Raw genomic sequence first — 19,120 nt, 5'->3', positions numbered from 1 at the left:
GTTCCCTACAGTGCATTTACTACTGCTTCATCCCACTGAATTTAAGAAGTCCAACTAATGGGGCTGCCAGTACTTCCTTTAGGGATCTATTCCACAATATATCTCACTGTCAGTAAGTACTGATACACAGGTATAGATTTTCACTTCCTCAGTTTCATTCCATTACTCCTATTCATATCCCAATCTGCCATATAATAATATATAATAATAATAATAATTATTCCTCTTCTCCCTTAATGTTTATACCCTTCAATCATGCATAGACTGTCACATTATTCTCCTTAGGCATTGCTTAGCCAAGCTATACGCAACTGGCTCTTTTCAAGGCCTCAATACTACAAATATGTATTCACATGCTTAAAGTTAGTTGTGTGTGTAAATCTTCGAAGGATTGGAGCCTTAATCTTTCCTCATAAGCAAACCCCTTTAGGCCTCTGATCATTTCTTTCTGCTGCTCTTCTCTAAAGTCCTTCCGGTTTGTCCATATCTTTCTGGTAACGTGGTGCCCAGAAATTAACACAATATTTCAGCTGTGGTCATACCAAACCCATACTAGGAAGGACAATTACCTCTCTTATCTACACCTCTACCCCGATATAACGCGGTCCTCAGCAACTGGAGCCCCGGGCCCTTTAAATCACCACCGAAGCTCTGGCAGCGGGGCTCGGGTGGGGATTTAAAGGGCCTGGGGCTACTTGCAGTGGCCAGAGCCTCTGGCCCTTTAAATCACCACCCGAGCCCGGCTGCCTCGAGCAGTGATTTAAAGGATCCGGGGCTCCACACGAATTCGGATATAATGCGGTAAAGCAGCGGGGCTCAGGTGGCGCTTTAAAGGGCCCGGGGCTCCCCGCTGCTTTATCACGTTATATCCGAATTCGTGTTATATCAGGTCGTGTTCTATCAGAGAAGAGGTGTACAATATTGAGCTGCATATGCAGCCAAAGATGCACTGGCCTCTTTGGTTACTAAAGAGTAGTGAAGCATGAATTTGCTGTCCATTAACAGCCCATGGTCTCTTGCAGCTGTTTCTCAGGTTTCTCTATCCCACTACATACCGTACCATGGTTTTGAATTCTTCTTCACTAGATGTATTACCTTTCATTTTTTTCAAATCTCATGTACTCTCTCTGCCCATGTTTCTAAGGCCTTCAAGTCTTCTTTATATTATTTTTTTGTCCTCTCTACTACTTGTGAAATTTTTCATCTGAGAATTTTATTAATGGGTTGTTTACTTTAGCTTCTGGATCTTTAATTAGGATGTTAAATAAGACCACACCTGCCACTGGAAGGAGGATGCCACCATTTCCCATCCAGATCCCGCCCCTTTTTTGTGAGTGGCTCTTCCACACAGCAACAGTAGACAGAATTTTTTTTTTAAAACCTAGAAAATGTTATTTTAAACCCCCCAAAACACTGAAAAAGGGTCACAGGGGCAATATAGTACCAGCAACAACTTTTAACTCATGTTTTATAAGTGGTTATTATTGACAGTAACTCCTACAGATGATCCCAACCAGGCCAGGGTCCCATTGTGCTAGGGTCTATACAGACAGTCCCTACCATAAGGAATTTACAATCTACATTTTAAATTGATAGTGTTCCTTGAGTGCTATTGCTTTGGCAAAAAACTCCCATTATTTTAGATAGAATCACTTTGTCCAATTAATTACTGAAGTTACTGTCAGCAACTGCTGTAATTACTAGAGAGGATAAGACCATTGTTGGCATTTAAAATGAATTCGTCATCTTAGAAAGCGTCACAAACCATGCATGTCAATTCTGGTGCTTGTTGGAGGGATTCCACTTTAAAGCAACCAGCCATTTAAAATATGTGTAATAATGATTGCTTCCTAGGATGAAATTTTGTTATCTCTTCATTATGGTGAGAATTCTGAATGCTGTTGATAACCTAGAGCACACTAATCTGCAAGCAATATTAGTTGAAAAAGTTATCTTGTTGATTTTAAGGGACTGGAACATGCATCCTTAGCCCACGTGGAGACTGAGAAATATTCAACATGTTTTATTAATAGGTGGACTATAACTTCTTTAGACTTGAACCTTGATTCTTTAGTTTAATGTTTGAGAGGTGGGCAAACAGAGGAAAATTCCTCAATTGTTCTTTTGATGGAAGTGAGAATAGGACCCTTTATTGTCACAGCACATTTGTACTTTCTAGACCAGTGGTCCCAAACCTTTTTGTGGCCAGTAGCACATTCATGTTTTCAGAAGAGTGTGGTGGGCGCCAACAATTTTTCAAGGCTTATTTTGTATTTGTACATTAAATAATATAAAAAATATATTTAATATTACATAATGTATGAATCAGGAGAGAAGAGAGAAGCCAGAGAGAAGCCACGAGGACAGAGAACACCGGTGCCCGCAGCCCTGGAGTACTCTGTCCCCAGCAGGTGCCGGGCCCAGATTCTCCTCTCTACTGGGCACTAGGTGGGCCCGCACCTGTCAGGGACTGAGAACACCAGTGCCTGCAGCCCGAGTTCTCTGTCCCCGACAGGCGCGGGGGCGCGGCTTCACTCCAGCTTAAGCCACGGCCCCGCACCTGCCAGGGACTGAGAACACTGGCGCCTGCAGCCCTAGAGTTCTCTGTCCCTGGCAGGCGTGGGGCCGCAGCTTCTCTCCCCTGCTGGGAACTAGGCAGGTCCCACACCTGCTAGGAACAGAGAACACCGCACCTGCAGCCTGAGTTCTCTGTTCCTGGCAGGTCCCCTGCTGGGCACTAGGCGCGTGCACATAAATGCCCCAGCGGGCACCACGGCACCTGTGGGCACCACGCTGGGGACCACTGTTCTAGACAGTTTTCAGCTGGCATGGGATCACATGGGAGTGTTGTAGTTACAATCCTCATGGAAAAGTGTCTTCAAATGAAGCACTCTTATTTAGCAGCCATTAGTGTATGATTATTTCCCCCCATCACACACACACACTCTCTCTCTCTCTCTCTCTCTCTCTCTCTCTCTCTGAAGTCTGCTGTTTTTCCTTCCAGAACTTCAATGGATCCCACTACAGTGTGGAAGACAGACGAGACTAAATTGCTTATAAAAGCAAATTTCAACCATGTATTTCACTAAAGGCTCATTTTTATTGATCTTGGAGGGGAGGAAGTTCTAGCACTATAAATGATGGGAAATACAGGACAGGGTTTTTATTGTAGGCATCCACAATGAAAACCGAATAAAGAGATCTGACAGCTGAGCTTTCCTCTGCCCTGCTGCCCGCCCTTCCTTTCTCACAGGCATTTAGGACTGGTTGGAGTGCAGTGGAAAGCTCTCTCTGAGACATTTTGGCACAGGGGTAGGCTCCTAAGTTGGCAATATAATTTTGGTAGTACAGAGTAATTGTTGAGAATGCAGAGCAGTTAGCATTATTGTCTCATTAAACTGCTGAAAAATTGTAGAGAAGGTGTTTGAGAAGCCAGAAAGCTGAAGGTATGGAAGGTGGGGGAGGAGAAAGAAAGAAAGAAAGAAAGAAAGAAATATCCTGGAGTGGGGTACAGCCTTCCAATGCAACACTCCTCAAGAAATGGAATTTCCCCAAGGCAAGCAGAGACAGGAGACGGCCACTTTCTCGCCATTGTTGCGTCATCTTTCACGGCTATGCAGCAGCAATCATAGGAGAAGTTAATGATGCTTGGGGCAGCATCTTCTCCCACTGAAATATCTGCATAGGTACCTTCAGAGTCAGCTAAAGATGATGCAACAGAAACCATCAGAGTTCCAGCTACTCCCTATCTACCACAAACTCCCCATGGAGCCAAATCCCCTTGGAGTCACAAGACAAGATAGGATTATACAATGAAGGTAGCACTCCCCAACATAAACCCCAGACCCAGCAGAATACCATGCTTGTTGCCAAATGTCTTACCCCTGACAATGATGTATGTCAAAGTCAAGGTTAAAGAGAAGAGATGGGGAGACACTAACTTGAGGCACAGATCTTCTAGAGAAAATTATGTTGGTGATGGTGTTTTGGTTTTTTACTTTCAGTTTCATCCCTATTTCAGGTTTAGCACAAATGAAATCATAGTTTCTGATCTTAGGTAACAATGGCCTGATTTAAAGAGCACTGAAGTCAATGGAGACTCCCACTGACTTCAATAGGCTTTGGATCAGGGCCCAGCAGCAAAACTATTATTGAGAAGCAACTTGAAAAGGAAAATCAAATCTAAGTATCATGAAACACTTCCAGTCAGTGCACTCTTTTAGATTATGAATTAAAGGATGATGGGAAAGTGAGGGAAATTCCTTTGAGATATGTACATTTAGACAGAGACAACAAAGTGTGAGTGTGTACATACCACAGGTATGAGATACCTAATCTAACAGAAATTCAAGATTAAAAAATTCTGGAAAAATTTTTATTAAATAAACAGCTTTCAGAACTTTAATGACTACTTTTTTAAACCTTAGGCTAAGTTACTCTGTTTGATATTCTCAGATACTATAGGAATGGGCACATTATAATTGAATAATGACCCTGACAGACAATTCACTGATAGACTACCATTCTTATACAGAACACAGCAGAGTGCAGAGCACTGCTGGAGGTGACAAGGCATTCTAATGAAGACTTCCCTGATACTGATTGTAGGGAAAACATTCTTCCTGGAGGTCTTCAATTTATCACATGATGACTGTTGAATCTTACCATTGGCACTACACCATAGTTAAGGTTCCTTCAGCACACACACAACATAAATCTCTTCCAAACACAAAAACTACTTCCATCCTCAATCCATTTACTCATAAAAGTCAAATGCACAATCATGGCCCTATCATTGTTCCTGATAATCTAAAATTTTGACATTACCAACATACAATTTCTCCATTTCCAAAACAACTTATTTTTTAGTCTCTCATACAGTTTGCTATACTGCTCCTCCTTTTATGCATTCTCCATAAACAAACTTAAGAAATCTGAGTACATACTATGTTTGATGGTGTTTGCTATGCAGAAGGGTGTAGGTTTGTACTAGATTATCCCCTGAACATTATATTAAGGGGAATAGTATGAATATTTATTATGAGTGGTTGTGAAGATAGATAGTATGTGAATGGTTTGGATCCTAATGTTCCCTAAATGAGTGATTTCCTACATCAGGGGTAGGCAACCTATGGTACGTGTGCTGAAGGCAGCACGCGAGCTGATTTTCAGTGGCACTCACACTGCCTGGGTCCTGGCCACCAGTCTGGGAGGCTCTGCATTTTAATTTAATTTTAAATGAAGCTTCTTAAACATTTTTAAAACCTTATTTACTTTACATACAACAATAGTTTAGTTATATATTATAGACTTATAGAAAGAGATCTTCTAAAAACATTAAAATGTATTACTGGAACATGTAATCCCTAATTTAGAGTGAATAAAAGAAGACTCAGCACACCACTTCTGAAAGGTTGCTGACCCCTGTCCTACAGTTTATAGATTGCTTTGTTACGAAGTGCACCTGAACAATATTCGCTGTAAATTAATAATCATATGGGATTTCAATAGAGTTCTATATGAAACTGAACACATGGTGTGGGTTAAACAATGCTTATGGGCAGACTATTTTAATGTTTTTTTCTTAATATGGATAGTAAAGATTCAGGGATTCTTGTTCATAGCAGCTAAGACCTCACACTTGTTAAGGCAACTCCCATCCATTCGTGTATTTATACCTGTTCCTGTATTTTTCAGTCCATGCATCCGATTCGTTCTAGCCCACGAAAGCTTATGCCCAAATAAATGTGTTAATCTCTAAGGTGTCACAAAGACTTCTCGTCATTTTTGCTGAAACTACACAATGCAGTAATGTTAACTTGTTTCAGAAAATTATGAGGTGTACAGTGGGTTCCCCTAATCTCTGACAATGCCGATTTTACATTAAGTGATCACAATTGTGAATTGTGATTTTCAGTAACAAAAGTTCTATAATGCTCTCAGTCATGAGATTGCACTATGTAACTGTACTGAGGACTACCGCAAGTTCTGCAGAAACTGTTTTTATACACTCATCATTGGATCTAATGCTTAGTCTGAACTAATTTAAGAAGAAATATTACCTTTTATTAAGCAGGAAATGAACAAAGCGGTGGCAATTGCTCTCTACCTACTAACTTGATTTCAGATCTAGTCCTCCCCGTCAAGTGCCACAAATGAGTCCATTTTCAATGGATCCACACTGCTAATTTCACGGGGTAAAAATGTACTCCTTTTTAAAGTTTGATTTCATGCAACAAGATGCTATTAGAGACAGTGAAATGAAACTGAAGCAACAACACTGGAATTGATAGGACATCAGTGTAGTTATTCAAGACTATCACCATTGTAACCAAGATTATAACTAGTGCTGTCAAGCTTTTAAAAAAATCACGCAATTAAAAAAAATTAATCATGCGATTAATTATGCTGTTAAACAATAACAGAATACCATTTATTTAAATATTTTTGGATGTTTTGTACATTTTCAAATATACTGATTTCAGTTACAACACAGAATATCAAGTGTACGGTGCTCACTTTATTTTTGACTACAAATATTTGTACTCTAAAAATATTGTATTTTTCAATTAATCTAATACAAGTACTGCAGTGTAATCTCGTTTTCATGAAAGTTGAACTTACAAATGTTGAATCATCTACGAAAGTTACTTGAATAAAAAAAAAAAACAATGTAAAACTTTAGAGCCTACAAGTCCACTCAGTCCTACTTCTTGTTCAGCCAATTGCCCAAATAAGTTTGTTTAGATTTGCAGGAGATAATGCTGCGCACTTCTTGTTCACAATGTCACAGGCGTTCGCATAGCATTGTTGTAGCCGGTGTCACAAGATATTTATGTGCCAGAAGCGATAAAGATTCATGCTTCAACCACATTCCAGAGGACATGCATCCATGCTGATGATGGGTTCTGCTTGATAACTATCCGACACATGTTCATTTTCATCATATGAGTCAGATGCCACCAGCAGAAGGTTGATTTTCTTTATTGGTGGTTCGGGGTCCGTAGTTTCCACATCAAAGTGTTGCTCTTTTAAGACTTCTGCAAGCATGCTTCACACCTCATCCCTCTCAGATTTCAGAAGCCACTTCAGCTTCTTAAACCTTGAGTAGATTGCTGTAGCTATCTTTAGAAATCTCACACTGGTGCCCTCTTTGTGTTTTGTCAAATCTGCAGTGAAAGTGTTCTTAAAACGAACGTGTGCTAGGTCGTCATCCGAGACTGCTATAACATGAAATATATGGCAGAATGCAGGTAAAACAGACGAGGTGACATACAATTCTCCCCAAATTTAATCAATGCATTTTTTTTTTTAACGAGCGTCATCAGTACGGAAGCACTTCCTCTGGAATGGTGGCCGAGGCATGAAGAGGTATATGAACATTTAGCATATTTGGCACATAAATACCTTGCAGTGCTGGCTACAACGGTGCCATGTGAAAACCTGTTTTCACTTTCATGTGAAATTATAAATAAGAAGTGGGCAGCATTATCTCCCGTAAATGTAAACAAACTTGTTTCTCTTGTTAGTGATTGGATAAACAAGAAAGAGGACTGAGTGGACTTATAGGCTCTAAAGTTTTACATTGTTTTGTTTTTGAGTGGAGCTATATAACAAAAATGTATATTTGTAAGTTGCACTTTCACGATAGAGATAGCACTACAATACTTGTATGAGGTGAATTGAAAAATAGTACTTCTTTTGAAAAGAACGAGGAGTACTTGTGGCACCCTAGAGACTAACAAATTTATTTGAGCATAAGCTTTCGTGGGCTAAAACCCACTTCATCGGATGCATGCGTTGGAAAATACAGTCGGAATATATATATATATATATATATATATATATATATATATATATATATATATATATATATATATATATATATACACACACACACACACACACACACAGAGGACATGAAAAAACAGGTGTTGCCATACTAACTATAACAAGAGTAATCAGTTAAGGTGGGCTATTACCAGGAGAAGGAAAAAACACTTTTGTAGTGATAATCTGTATGGCCCATTTCAAACAGTTGACAAGAAGCTGTGAGTAATAGTAGGGGAAAAATTGGCATGGGAAAACAGGTTTTACTTTGTGTAATGACCCATCCACTCCCGCTCTTTATTCAAGCCTAATTTAATGGTGTCCAGTTTGCAAATTAATTCCAATTCTGCAGTTTCTCATTGGAGTCTGTCTTTGAAGTTTTGTTGTTGGAGTATTGCAACTTTTAGGTCTGTAATTGAGTGTCCAGGGGGGTTGAAGTGTTCTCCGACTGGTTTTTGAATGTTATAATTCTTCATGTCTGATTTTGTCCATTTTTTCTTTTGCGCAGAAACTGTTCAGTATGGCCAATGTATATGGCAGAGGGACATTGCTGGCACATGATCATTTTAACAGTGCAAATATTGGTAATAAAAATAATATGAAGTGAGCACTGTACACTTTGTATTCTATTTCAGAGTGGTAGCTGTGTTAGTCTGTATCAGCAAGAACGAGGCATCCTTAAGAACAGCCATACTGGGTCAGACCAAAGGTCCATCTAGCCCAGTATCCTGTCTACCGACAGTGACCAATGTCAGGTGCCCCCAAGGGAGAGAACCTAACAGGTAATGATCAAGTGATCTCTCTCCTGCCATCCATCCATCTGACAAACAGAGCCTAGGGAGACCATTCCTTACTCATCCTGGCTAATAGCCATTAATGGACTTAACAGCCATGAATTTATTCTCTTTTAAACCCTGTTATAGTCCTAGCCTTCACAACCTCCTCAGGCAAGGAGTTCCACAAGTTTACTGTGCACTGTGTGAAGAACTTCCTTTTATTTGTTTTAAACCTGCTGCCTATTAATTTCATTTGGTGACCCCTAGTTCTTGTATTATGGGAATAAGTACATAATTTTTCCTTATCCACTTTCTCTACATCACTCATGACTTTAAATACCTATATCATATCCCCCCTTAGTCTCCTCTTTTCCAAGCTGAAGAGGCCTAGCCTCTTTAATCTTTTCTCGTATGGGACCTGTTCCAAACCCTTTATCATTTTAGTTGCCCTTCTCTGAACCTTTTCTAGTGCCAGTATATCTTTTTTGAGATGAGACCACATCTGTACACAGTATTCAAGATGTGGGTGTACTATCATTTATATAAGGGCAATAATATAGTCTCCTCCTTATTCTCTATCCCTTTTATGATTCCTAACATCCTGTTTGCTTTTTTGACCGCCTCTGCACACTGCGTGGACATCTTCAGAGAACTATCCACGATGACTCCAAGATCTTTTTCCTGATTCATTGCAGCTAAATTGGCCCCCATCATATTGTATATATAGTTGACATTTTTTCCAATGTGCATTACTTTATGTTTATCCACATTAAATTTCATTTGCCATTTTGTTGCTCAATCACTTAGTTTTGTGAGATCTTTTTAAAGTTCTTCACAGTTTGCTTTGGTCTTAACTATCTTGAGCAGTTTAGTATACCCTGTGGCATCTTAGAGACTAACAAATTTATTTGGGCATAAACATAAAAGGACTCCTCATTGTTTTTGTATGGTTGTAACTGAAATCGATATATTTGAACATGTAGAAAAATATTTAATACATTTCAATTGGTATTCTATTGTTTAGCAGTTTGATTTGAAGGGTATGCTTATGTTCATTTTGGATAAAATGTGGTTTGCAGGGTGCTTATGCATAGGGAAGCATGCTGTGGCTCACCACCCTAGGAACATTCCAGAGAAGGCCAGGAGGAGGCGGGGTGAGCTCAGCACATGGAATGGAGACCTATGAGCATGTGATAAACAAACCCATATTGGAAAGGTTAAATCTGATTGGTTAGAGGTTCATGTTATGTAACTTGTTATGTAAGTGCTATGCGCTATAAAATAGCGAGGGGAGGGGCTCCTTGCGAGAGGAATTCTGCCTGATTTTTGTACCGGGGCTCTCCTTTTGTACATATTGAATAAAGCCTTGTTGAATTAAATTGAATCGCATCGCATCGAATGGAAGTCCCTTGATTCTATCCAGCATCAGACTCATTAGGAACCACAAAGTCCCAACAGATTAAAACTGTGATTAATCGTGATTCATTTTAACTGCGTGAGTTAACTGCAATCAATCAACAGCCCTAATTATAACACAAACTACAACACCTTGTACTTTAAAGCTAACCAACTCTTTTGAGGTGTTCTGAATGTGTTTTCATTAAAAAGTCGGTAAGTTTATAAATATATATGCAGTCATAAATATATATGCAGTCATAATCAGCAGGTTTCACTGGCCACCTGGCACACATTTGTAAGTTATTTCAAAACAACATGACTTCTCACTCACACTGGCTGCTTCTGGTTGTCCAAATAGCATATGTTGCAGTAACAGCAAAATTAGACCCAGCAGTTAAGTATTTCAGATTCAAAAAATCTGTCACAAGGAAATCTTCTTAAATAGTTGCTAAAGTGGGGGGGAAAAAATCAGTCCACACATAGATTCCATGTAAGAGGTTTTCTATGGAAATTCAATGTACATCTCACAATTTATTTTAAATGAAGTCAACTGAGTTCAAAAGCAACATTTATACAGATGGGTTATCATAAGAGATAGAAGGTACAGTAGACATGTTGGGACAAACTGTTCTAATTTATTCCAGCACACAATTGACAACTTCATGAAGTCAAAGAAGGAATGAGAAGAGGTGAATTATCCATGTGAGGAGACAGTAACAAGACTGGGACTTTTCAGCTTGGAAAAGAGACAACTAAGGGGGTATATAATAGAGGTCTACACAATCACAACGGGTATGGAGAAGGTAAATAAGGAAGTATTTACTCCTTTTCCTAACACAAAAACTATAGGTCACCCAATTAAATTAACAGGCAGCAGGTTTAAAACAAAAGGAAGTATTTCTTCAGACAACACCCAGTGAACCCATGGATCTCTTTACCTGAGGATATTGTGAAGGCCAAGACTACAGAAGGGTTCAAAAAAGCTATTAGCCAGATGGCAGGGATGGTGCCAAAAGCTGTGAAGTGGCTACAGGGATGGATCATTTGATGATTACCTGTTCTGTTCACTCCTTCTGAAACACCTGGTATTGGCCACTGGCAGAAGACAAGATACTGGGTTAGATGGACTATTGGTCTGACCCAATATGGCCGCTCTTATGAGGTATTCAAGATGTACTGGTGTGCCCGGACAGTTTTATCGAATCATTGAAATATGAAGTGGATAGCATATCTTCATCCATCATATGGAACAATGGAAAATTGGACCGCAGGCCATTTCTGAGGCTTTTAAAAACTACTGGGATAGGTGTGGATAAAAAGCTTGATAGATTGGTATACACTAACACACACTAAAGAAAAAGCATTTAAATTCCATCTCTTTATTAATGTTCAAAATTATCTCTTCACTTTATGATACACTGGCAAATATTAATGTATTATGAAATATGAAAAATTGTTCAGTATTATACCTACTGTAATTATAATGGAAAGCCACAGCTCCGATGCTTTGAGAGGCATAGCTGAACATACGAATTAAATTCTATAAATAAGAAGAGTGCTGTGACCTACACTGAAAATATTGACACAAATGGTTAATATTTCAGTCCTGATCCTACAACTGTCTCTGCAGGGAGCGTTTCAGGTTCCAGCCCTTATAACTGTTGCAAGATCCACACCTCTGTGGGTTATTACTGATTCAGCTGATAGTCCTATGATTTACAGTACCAACTATAAAATCAAATTCTTTTTGACTACACAAATGTTTACAGAGAAGAAAGGGGTTTTATATTTATAAAGTTTAGATGGCATATGCCAACCAAACTCCAATGCCTTCTTTGTTACAGTTGTCTTCATCTATATGGCAAAGTCATTGTCAAGCTGTATCTTTTTACTTTATTATGAAGGCACTTTACATCCTTCATGTTTGTAAGATGATTACCACCTGAATATTGTCAATATATCAAACTACACATTACACTGTAAGTTTGTCAATAAATAACCTGTCAGAAGTAGATAAGGACATTAACATAACCTAACTGTGAACTAAAATTTCAGTAACTGTCGGTCAGCGTACAGTATACTTTGCTGTAGTTTCTTTGAATCGCTTAATGAGATGCTGTGTGAGGGATATACTTGCATTTACCGTGAATTTTTTATACACCATCATAGCCAGAACTCACTACATAACAAAAACAAAGCACAATAATTTCCATAAAACAGGGATGCATATGTTCTCCTAACAGGATGCATTATGTTGTATGGTTAATGCAGAACTATCAAATTAATGGAAAAAATAAATTCTGGAAATTTTCTGTATTTAAGTGAAAATCCTCACTTTTTGTAAATTTCCTCTTTCAGAAACCTACTGTAACACCCACTGCCAAAAAAAAAAGCCCAATCCCAAATCATGTCACCTACCAGAATAAAAGCCCATGAATTTTAAATACCCTAGACCCAGGAAAGGAGAAATGTTACACATTACTCATGCTCTGCAGCTGGGCTTTTAACATTTAAACACATGGGTTTAAAAAGAACAAGGGAAAACGCAAAAACAATATTTTTTAAAGCACAAACAATAATTCTCAAGCACCTCTCCCCCGCACAATGGGCCGCTTTCACCACCATGCGTTTTAAAAATATTTTGCATTTTTCATTTTACATTTCACCTGTTTTTGCAATTTTCACTGTTTTGTAGCTGCAGTAATAACGCCCCCGCCCCCACCCGTGACAATCACGCCCACATGTACACCAGCTCCTCCCTCCTGGCGAGGAGTTACAGCTCCATGGGGGAGGGGCTGCTCCCCCCTCCGTGTTCCGTTGAGGGGGGGGGGGGTTCTCCCGCCTCTGCCCCCGGGCCAGGCGCCCGCTACTCCCCGCCCGGCAGCGCCGCCATTTGGTCCCGTGCTAGCTCCGGCGCCATTTTCCTCACTCCGCGGCTTCTTCTCGCCCGGCTGCGGCGGCTGCGGCGGCGGCAGCTGAGGCCGCGGCGAGCCCCGCTCCCTATCCCCGCCAGCCGTCGGTGGGAGGAAGGGGGGCGAGGGAGGGGCTGAGCCGCTCCCGCCACCGGGCTCTCGCGCCGCGGCCGGCTGCTCCCGGTCCCGGCCCCGGCAGCCCGCGGGTCCCCTCGCACTTACTTCCTGTTTTGGGTCCGGGCACTTGAGAAACCAGGATGGAGACTCTGAAGTACCAGGATGGAGGCGCCGAGAGCGGCAGCGAGCGGGGGAGGCAGCAGCGGGGCCCGGGCGCAGGCAGCCAGCGAGCCGCCGGAAGAGCCTCCTCCGCCCCGCCCACCGGCTTCCGCCAGGGCGCGGCGCCACAAAGCTCACGGGACTGGGCGGGCTGGGGGAGAGCGCGAGAAAGGTCACACCATCCCCGTCTGTGTGCCCTGCTGAGGGGAGATTCTCTCTCAGTGGTTCTCAAACTTCTTTACTGGTGACCAGGGCCGTCCAGAGGATTCAGGTGGCCTGGGGTCTTCGGCGGTAATTTGGGGGGAGGGGAGCCCTTCCGCTCTGGGACCTGCCGCCAAAGTGACCCGAAGACCCGCGGCGGGGCCCCCCCGCTGTTGAATTACCACCGAAGACCCGGCACTTCGGCGGCGGGTCCCGCTTCAGCGGTAATTCGCATGCGGGGGGGGGCGGAAGGACCCCCCCCCCCACTGCCGAAGACCCGAGGAAGAAGCTCTGGGGACCCGGGTCCTGCCAGAGTTTTCCGAGGCCCCCAGAGCGAGTGAAGGACCCCGCTCCAGGGGCCCTGAAACACTCTCGGAGCCCCTGCGGGGCCTGGGGCAAATCGCCCCACTTGCCCCCACCCCTCCCGGGTGGCCCTGCTGGTGACCCCTTTCCTATAGCAAGCCTCTGAGTGTGACCCCCATATAAATTAAAAACATTTTTTAATATATTTAACACCATTATAAATGCTGTCGGCAAAGCGAGGTTTGGGGTGGAGGTTGACAGCTCATGACCCGCCCATGTAATACTCTTCTGACCCCCTGGGGGGCCCAACCCCCAGTTTGAGAACCTCATTCTAGCTCATCCCACTCCTCTGTGTGTGCCCTGCTGAGAGGAGATACTCCCTCACCCCCCAACCCCTGCTAAAGGGAGACTTTATTCCACTCCTGTGTGGGCTCTGCTGAGAGGAGATACCTCCCATCCCACCCCTGGGTGCACAGGTGCTGGAAGTAGGAGTGCTGCTGTGGTTTCCAGCATATACAGAGTTTACACTTTGGTTCAATAGGTCTCAGCACCCCCACTGTACAAATTGTTCCCTTACCACTGACCAATGTGCAGAGGTGCTGAAACAGTTTTTCTAGGAGGGGTGCTGAGAGCCATTGAACCGAACTGTAAACCCTGTATATCATGGAAACCACTTCAAGCCTAGAGAGCTCCAGCACCCCTTGCACCACTAGTTCCATCACCTATGAAGTTGCCCATTGGCAAGATGGTGCTTTTAAGTGCCTTGATTCTTGGCAAAAGTCACTGCATTTCTCCTTCTTTAACTGAGATCAGAATGTGGCTCTTAAAATGTATCTTGATCAATAAGGGAAGAGGAACATTTCAGAGAAACTCTCATCTTTCCAGAGGAACCTTTTTTTCCTGATTCTATGTAAGAATTATGGAAATACTGGCCTTCAGCTCTCCAGGAAGTCATCATAGAGCCTGATTCTCCCCTCACATGGACTTGCATAAATCAGGACTAACTCCACTGAAATTCATGGGACTATGCTAGTGAAAAAAGTGAGGTAGATCCATTTTCTGTCAGTGCTTTCCCATTTCATAGACTCATGCATTTCCCTCTTCGCACTCGTACTGTGCTGGTGCATCAGGTTCCTTATCTAATACAGTGGAACCTCACTGTTTGGCTTTAATGACTGGAGGACCTACCGTTAATGAATGAATTTTGCAAATTAGTAGTGAAACAGATACAACACAAAACCAGCCAAGGGACTGGATCCCAAACTATGTTTTCTTCATTAATTTTTTTTATCTATCTAGCTTAATTATTTAGAATACTGTATGGTACTTCATAATGGGCTCATTCCTGCAACTTTTACTGTGTAGTTCCTTTGAGGACAGTGGGTCGACTTGTATGAATAAGGAATATTTGCATCCATGAAAATGGGCTGCAGAATCTTCCCCATTGTACTAAATGTCCTGTAATATGTTCAGGAAAAGGAAAATGAGACTCCACTTTGCAGAGAACGGGGGAGAGATCACATTTGCTTTGTGTGAATTATAAAATGTGCAAATTAGCTAGATTCGGCTCTTCTCACTGTGTCTCAGAGGGGCTTTTAAAACTAAGCATTTTTACTTGTCAGAGACAATTCTCTTTGTCTCCATTTAGTGAATTGTAAGTTGGGGATAATATCACATCATGTCTTGTAAGGGTGTTGCAAGGCTTCATTAATGTTTGTTAAGCTTCACATAGCTTGGCAAGAAGAGAATCAGAGAAAGGGTAATGCACTGGATATATTGTTATCTGGATCCAGCAGTCAAGAACTAGAGGTGTCTGCTAATCCAGAAAGGAAGATCTAGTTTGTAATTGTTAGGCTTCCCAAATTTCCTCAGACATTTTCTGCTTCAGTAACATTATTTCTCTGTAAATATTTCATGGTTATGGTAGCAGAGGTACCAATAGGTACAGTTAAGGGCAGGGGTGGAAGTGACTGGTACCGGTTTGTACGGTGTACTGGTAAGAACCCGCATCGGCCTGTACGCGGCACACATTAAAGCACTGCCACAGCAGTGCTTTAATGTCCCTGTCCCTTTTGCCTCCCTCGTCAGAGGCCCTGTGGGTAAGGTCTGTACCGTCAATACCGGAGGCAAAAGGGGCATGGACGTTAAAGCACTGTGGCGGCAGCGCTTTAAGGATGGTCCTTTGCCACGGCAGTGTTTTAAAGTTGTTGCGCCTTCCCATTGGCAGCCCTACCAGCAGGGCCACCGACGGGTGGGGGAGCAGCAACGTTAAAGCACTGCCGTGGCAAAGAACCCTGCAGCGCCTTAACGTCCCTGCCCCTTTTGCCCCCACTCAGCCGCTGATGGGCAAGGAAAGGAGCAGCTGCCCTGGGGCAGGTAATTTAAAAGGGCCCGGGGCTCTGGATGGTGCTGCCACTAGCACACCAGCAGCATCCGAAGCCCCTGGGCCCTTTAAATCGCCACTGGAGCCCTAGGCGGCATGGGTCAGGAGGTATGGAAGGGCTGGCTGCGGGATGCTGACCCCCAGCCCCACCCCTTCCACCCCAGGCCCCTCCTCTTCTGGGGCTGAAGCCGGCCCTGACCCCATACCAGTAAGTGTCTGGAGTTACTTTCACCCCTGGTTATGGGTGCCTGACACTTCCCATTATAAGAACCTATTGTCGGCTGCTTATAACTTTGCCAGATTTAGCTGTTCAGTCTGAAGTTTTCCGTGCAGGTATCTGCCTCAGGCTGACTACTTTGGGGAAATTTCAGCAAAAGTGATTCAGCTGTTTCTCAGAATGAGGTTAGGGGAAAACACATTGATTCATCCATGTTAAAAAGTTCTTACAACTGTTTTATTGCGAAGCTTTAGTGCCTCCATCATTTGGAGTAGGGACTTGAGTTTTCCAGAGGATTTTCCCAAGTGACAGGGATGTCCTTTTGCCATTCCCATGTACATATGCCCAAAGTTAGCCAAGTTATGAGCCTCTGAAACACCTCAGCTTGCACATTTTCAGTAGAGACTTTTTGGTGTTCAGCAGCTAAATTCTTCAAAGATTCCATCTACATCGAGCATGCTCCAACCCAGGCTGCAGGGGCTTAGGTGGAGTTTCCCTGTTTTGTTTCCCCCTGGAGCCAGGAGCTGGTATGACACGGTGCACAGGGACTGAGAACAGGGAGTCTGTATAAAAGTGCATGAGCATAAAGAGGGGCAAATTCAGGTTGTATAGACCCCGTTAATTCTGGCATTTCCTAACTTTTCAGTACTATACTTTGCAATCTTAATATTTTCTTGATATAGTTTTTTAGAAGTAATATTAAGAGCCTGTAGCTGCAGTCCTATGACTCATCACTGCCATGAAGGTCAGTGGGAGTTTTGCGTGCACAAGAAACATAGATTCAGACTCCAGGTACAGAGAGCAAAACTTCTCCTCTCTGTACATGTCATGTTCTCCCTACTTTACCTCTGTCAGCGCAAGATACACTCATAGTGGAAAAACAGAATATCAGAGTGGATCTGAGAAGAGAATTTTACCCTTAGGCCCCAATCCTGCAGAAATTTATGCATTTAACCTCAAGCACATGAGTAATGCCATTGTCTTCAGTGGATTCAGTAGGATTGATCTTGGAACTTAATTTTAAAAATTTTCCAGCATACAGAACAGATATAGAAAAGGATTTCCATGATAATATGAAGTAATAATATTTTAAATAAATTAAGCAGTAATATTTGTAGGCGCTAAAGAGGGAACGAGAAAAAAAGAAATTTACCATGGAATCACGAGTTAGTACTCTGCTCTTCATTGTGTCAAAATTTATCAGGATGAGAAAGCTGCTGTGTGGGAAGTGACAACAATCTAGCACAAAGAGAAGGACTACTTGAATACCATACTTATCTTTCCTACCTTTTAACTCCTGCTTTGTGAGTGATTTAAAATTGTGGTTTTACTCTAGCGTTTCCCCCTTTTTTGGCTATTATTGCCCTGAGTTCATGTATCTGTATTTACTCTGTGAGAAACAACTGCATTGCAAAATGTGCGCCTGCTGGTAATGCTGGCGTACCAGTGCGTGATATTGTTATAATGCCAGTATTATGTGGCAGCATTTTTTGATGGGTAATATAGGGAACTGAGTGTCAAGACTCTTTGATCTTATTCCTAGCTCTGCATAAGACTTTCTGCATGACCTTGGGCGAGTCACTTCACCATTCTGTGTCTCTGTTTCCAGGTCTAAAATAGGGATGATACCACCTACCTCACAGGAGTGTTGCAGGACCTAATTCATTAATGCTTTTAAAATGCTGTTACAGCATCAAGGTACACATGGAAAAGGTGATGATTATGAAGGTGAGTTTTGCAACATAATGAAGCCCAAGGTTAATGTTGAACTGTCTAAAAGAACTGATCTTGAGAAAAGCCTAGACCCTAGGCCAGAAGAGCTCAGTATTGATCCGAATTGTCCTGTGACTATTTGGATAGCAGGTAATCTTGACCTAAAAGCAGGACCAGTTAGTATCAGTACTATAGACAGGACCTGTTTCAGTTGAGAGTATCAGTACATGAGAGAACTGATGGAGTCAAGGATGGACTTTATGTATGTATGTATATATTTATTTTGCTGAGGCTTCTAGAGCACAGCTGGATCTTGGAAAAACAATAGATTTACCTTTGTAACAAGCAATGATTCTTTTATGAGTACCATCAATATCAGATGCTTATCATCACTGAGGCTGTGTCTACACTGAAGCTTCTGTGAAACTTTCCCACCAACACTGTAACACTAATGCTGGCAACTGTGGTGCGTGTTACTGTGTACCCGTGAACAGCATTTTAAGCACCATGCTGTCTAATGCTCTTCAGAGAGGGTGTAGATGACTCAGTAATTGACTGCTGATCTACTTTAGCTCTCCTGCTGTGGAGCTGCACAAGCACTGTAGCAACCATGATAGATTTTCACCAAAACTCCATGGTAGATGAGGCTCAAGTTAACCAATCTGTATATTTCCTGAGATCTAAAAACTTTCACTAGAAGTAATAAGATATATAGCTCTTGTACAGCATATTTCATCAGTAGATCTCAAAGCTCTTTATGAAGAAAGTCAGCATATTATTCCTATTTTACCAATGGGGAAATTGAGGCACAGAGTGGTGACATGACTTTCTCAAGATTACTCAGTAGGCCAGTGGTGAAGCAGGGAGTAAAACCCAGGTTTCCTGAGTCCCAGTCCAACAGTAGGCCACCCTGCCATGGTGTTTTAATACTTTGCTGTTCTTTGACCAGAAATGTCTTGGGTTATGTTGCTGTTGTTTTGTGTTGATTCATTTTTAATGAGATTTGGGGCCAAATATTCCCTTTTGCTTCTGGATGGACCAGAGGCCCTTGTCTATTCCTTAGGGGTGCCCCTTGTGGCCTGGCAGTATTAAGTGGAAATTCTATGAGTGC

At 42.1% G+C, this 19,120-nt stretch overlaps 1 protein-coding gene across 2 annotated transcripts in view; it reads right to left on the bottom strand.

Annotated features, from left to right (window-relative positions):
* DMTF1 (cyclin D binding myb like transcription factor 1) overlaps positions 1-13,278 on the bottom strand; it is a 56,301-nt gene extending 43,023 nt beyond the window's left edge. For both annotated transcript variants that reach the window (XM_030563558.1, XM_030563644.1), the window contains exon 1: positions 13,139-13,278. The gene's annotated coding sequence lies outside the window, so the exon portion shown is untranslated. The remainder of the gene's footprint in view (positions 1-13,138) is intronic.
* Positions 13,279-19,120: the final 5,842 nt, after the last annotated feature.

The sequence above is a fragment of the Gopherus evgoodei genome, chromosome 1, assembly GCF_007399415.2.
Source record: "Gopherus evgoodei ecotype Sinaloan lineage chromosome 1, rGopEvg1_v1.p, whole genome shotgun sequence".
NCBI classification, from domain to species: domain Eukaryota; kingdom Metazoa; phylum Chordata; order Testudines; family Testudinidae; genus Gopherus; species Gopherus evgoodei.
This window is presented reverse-complemented; position numbering and strand designations above follow the sequence as displayed.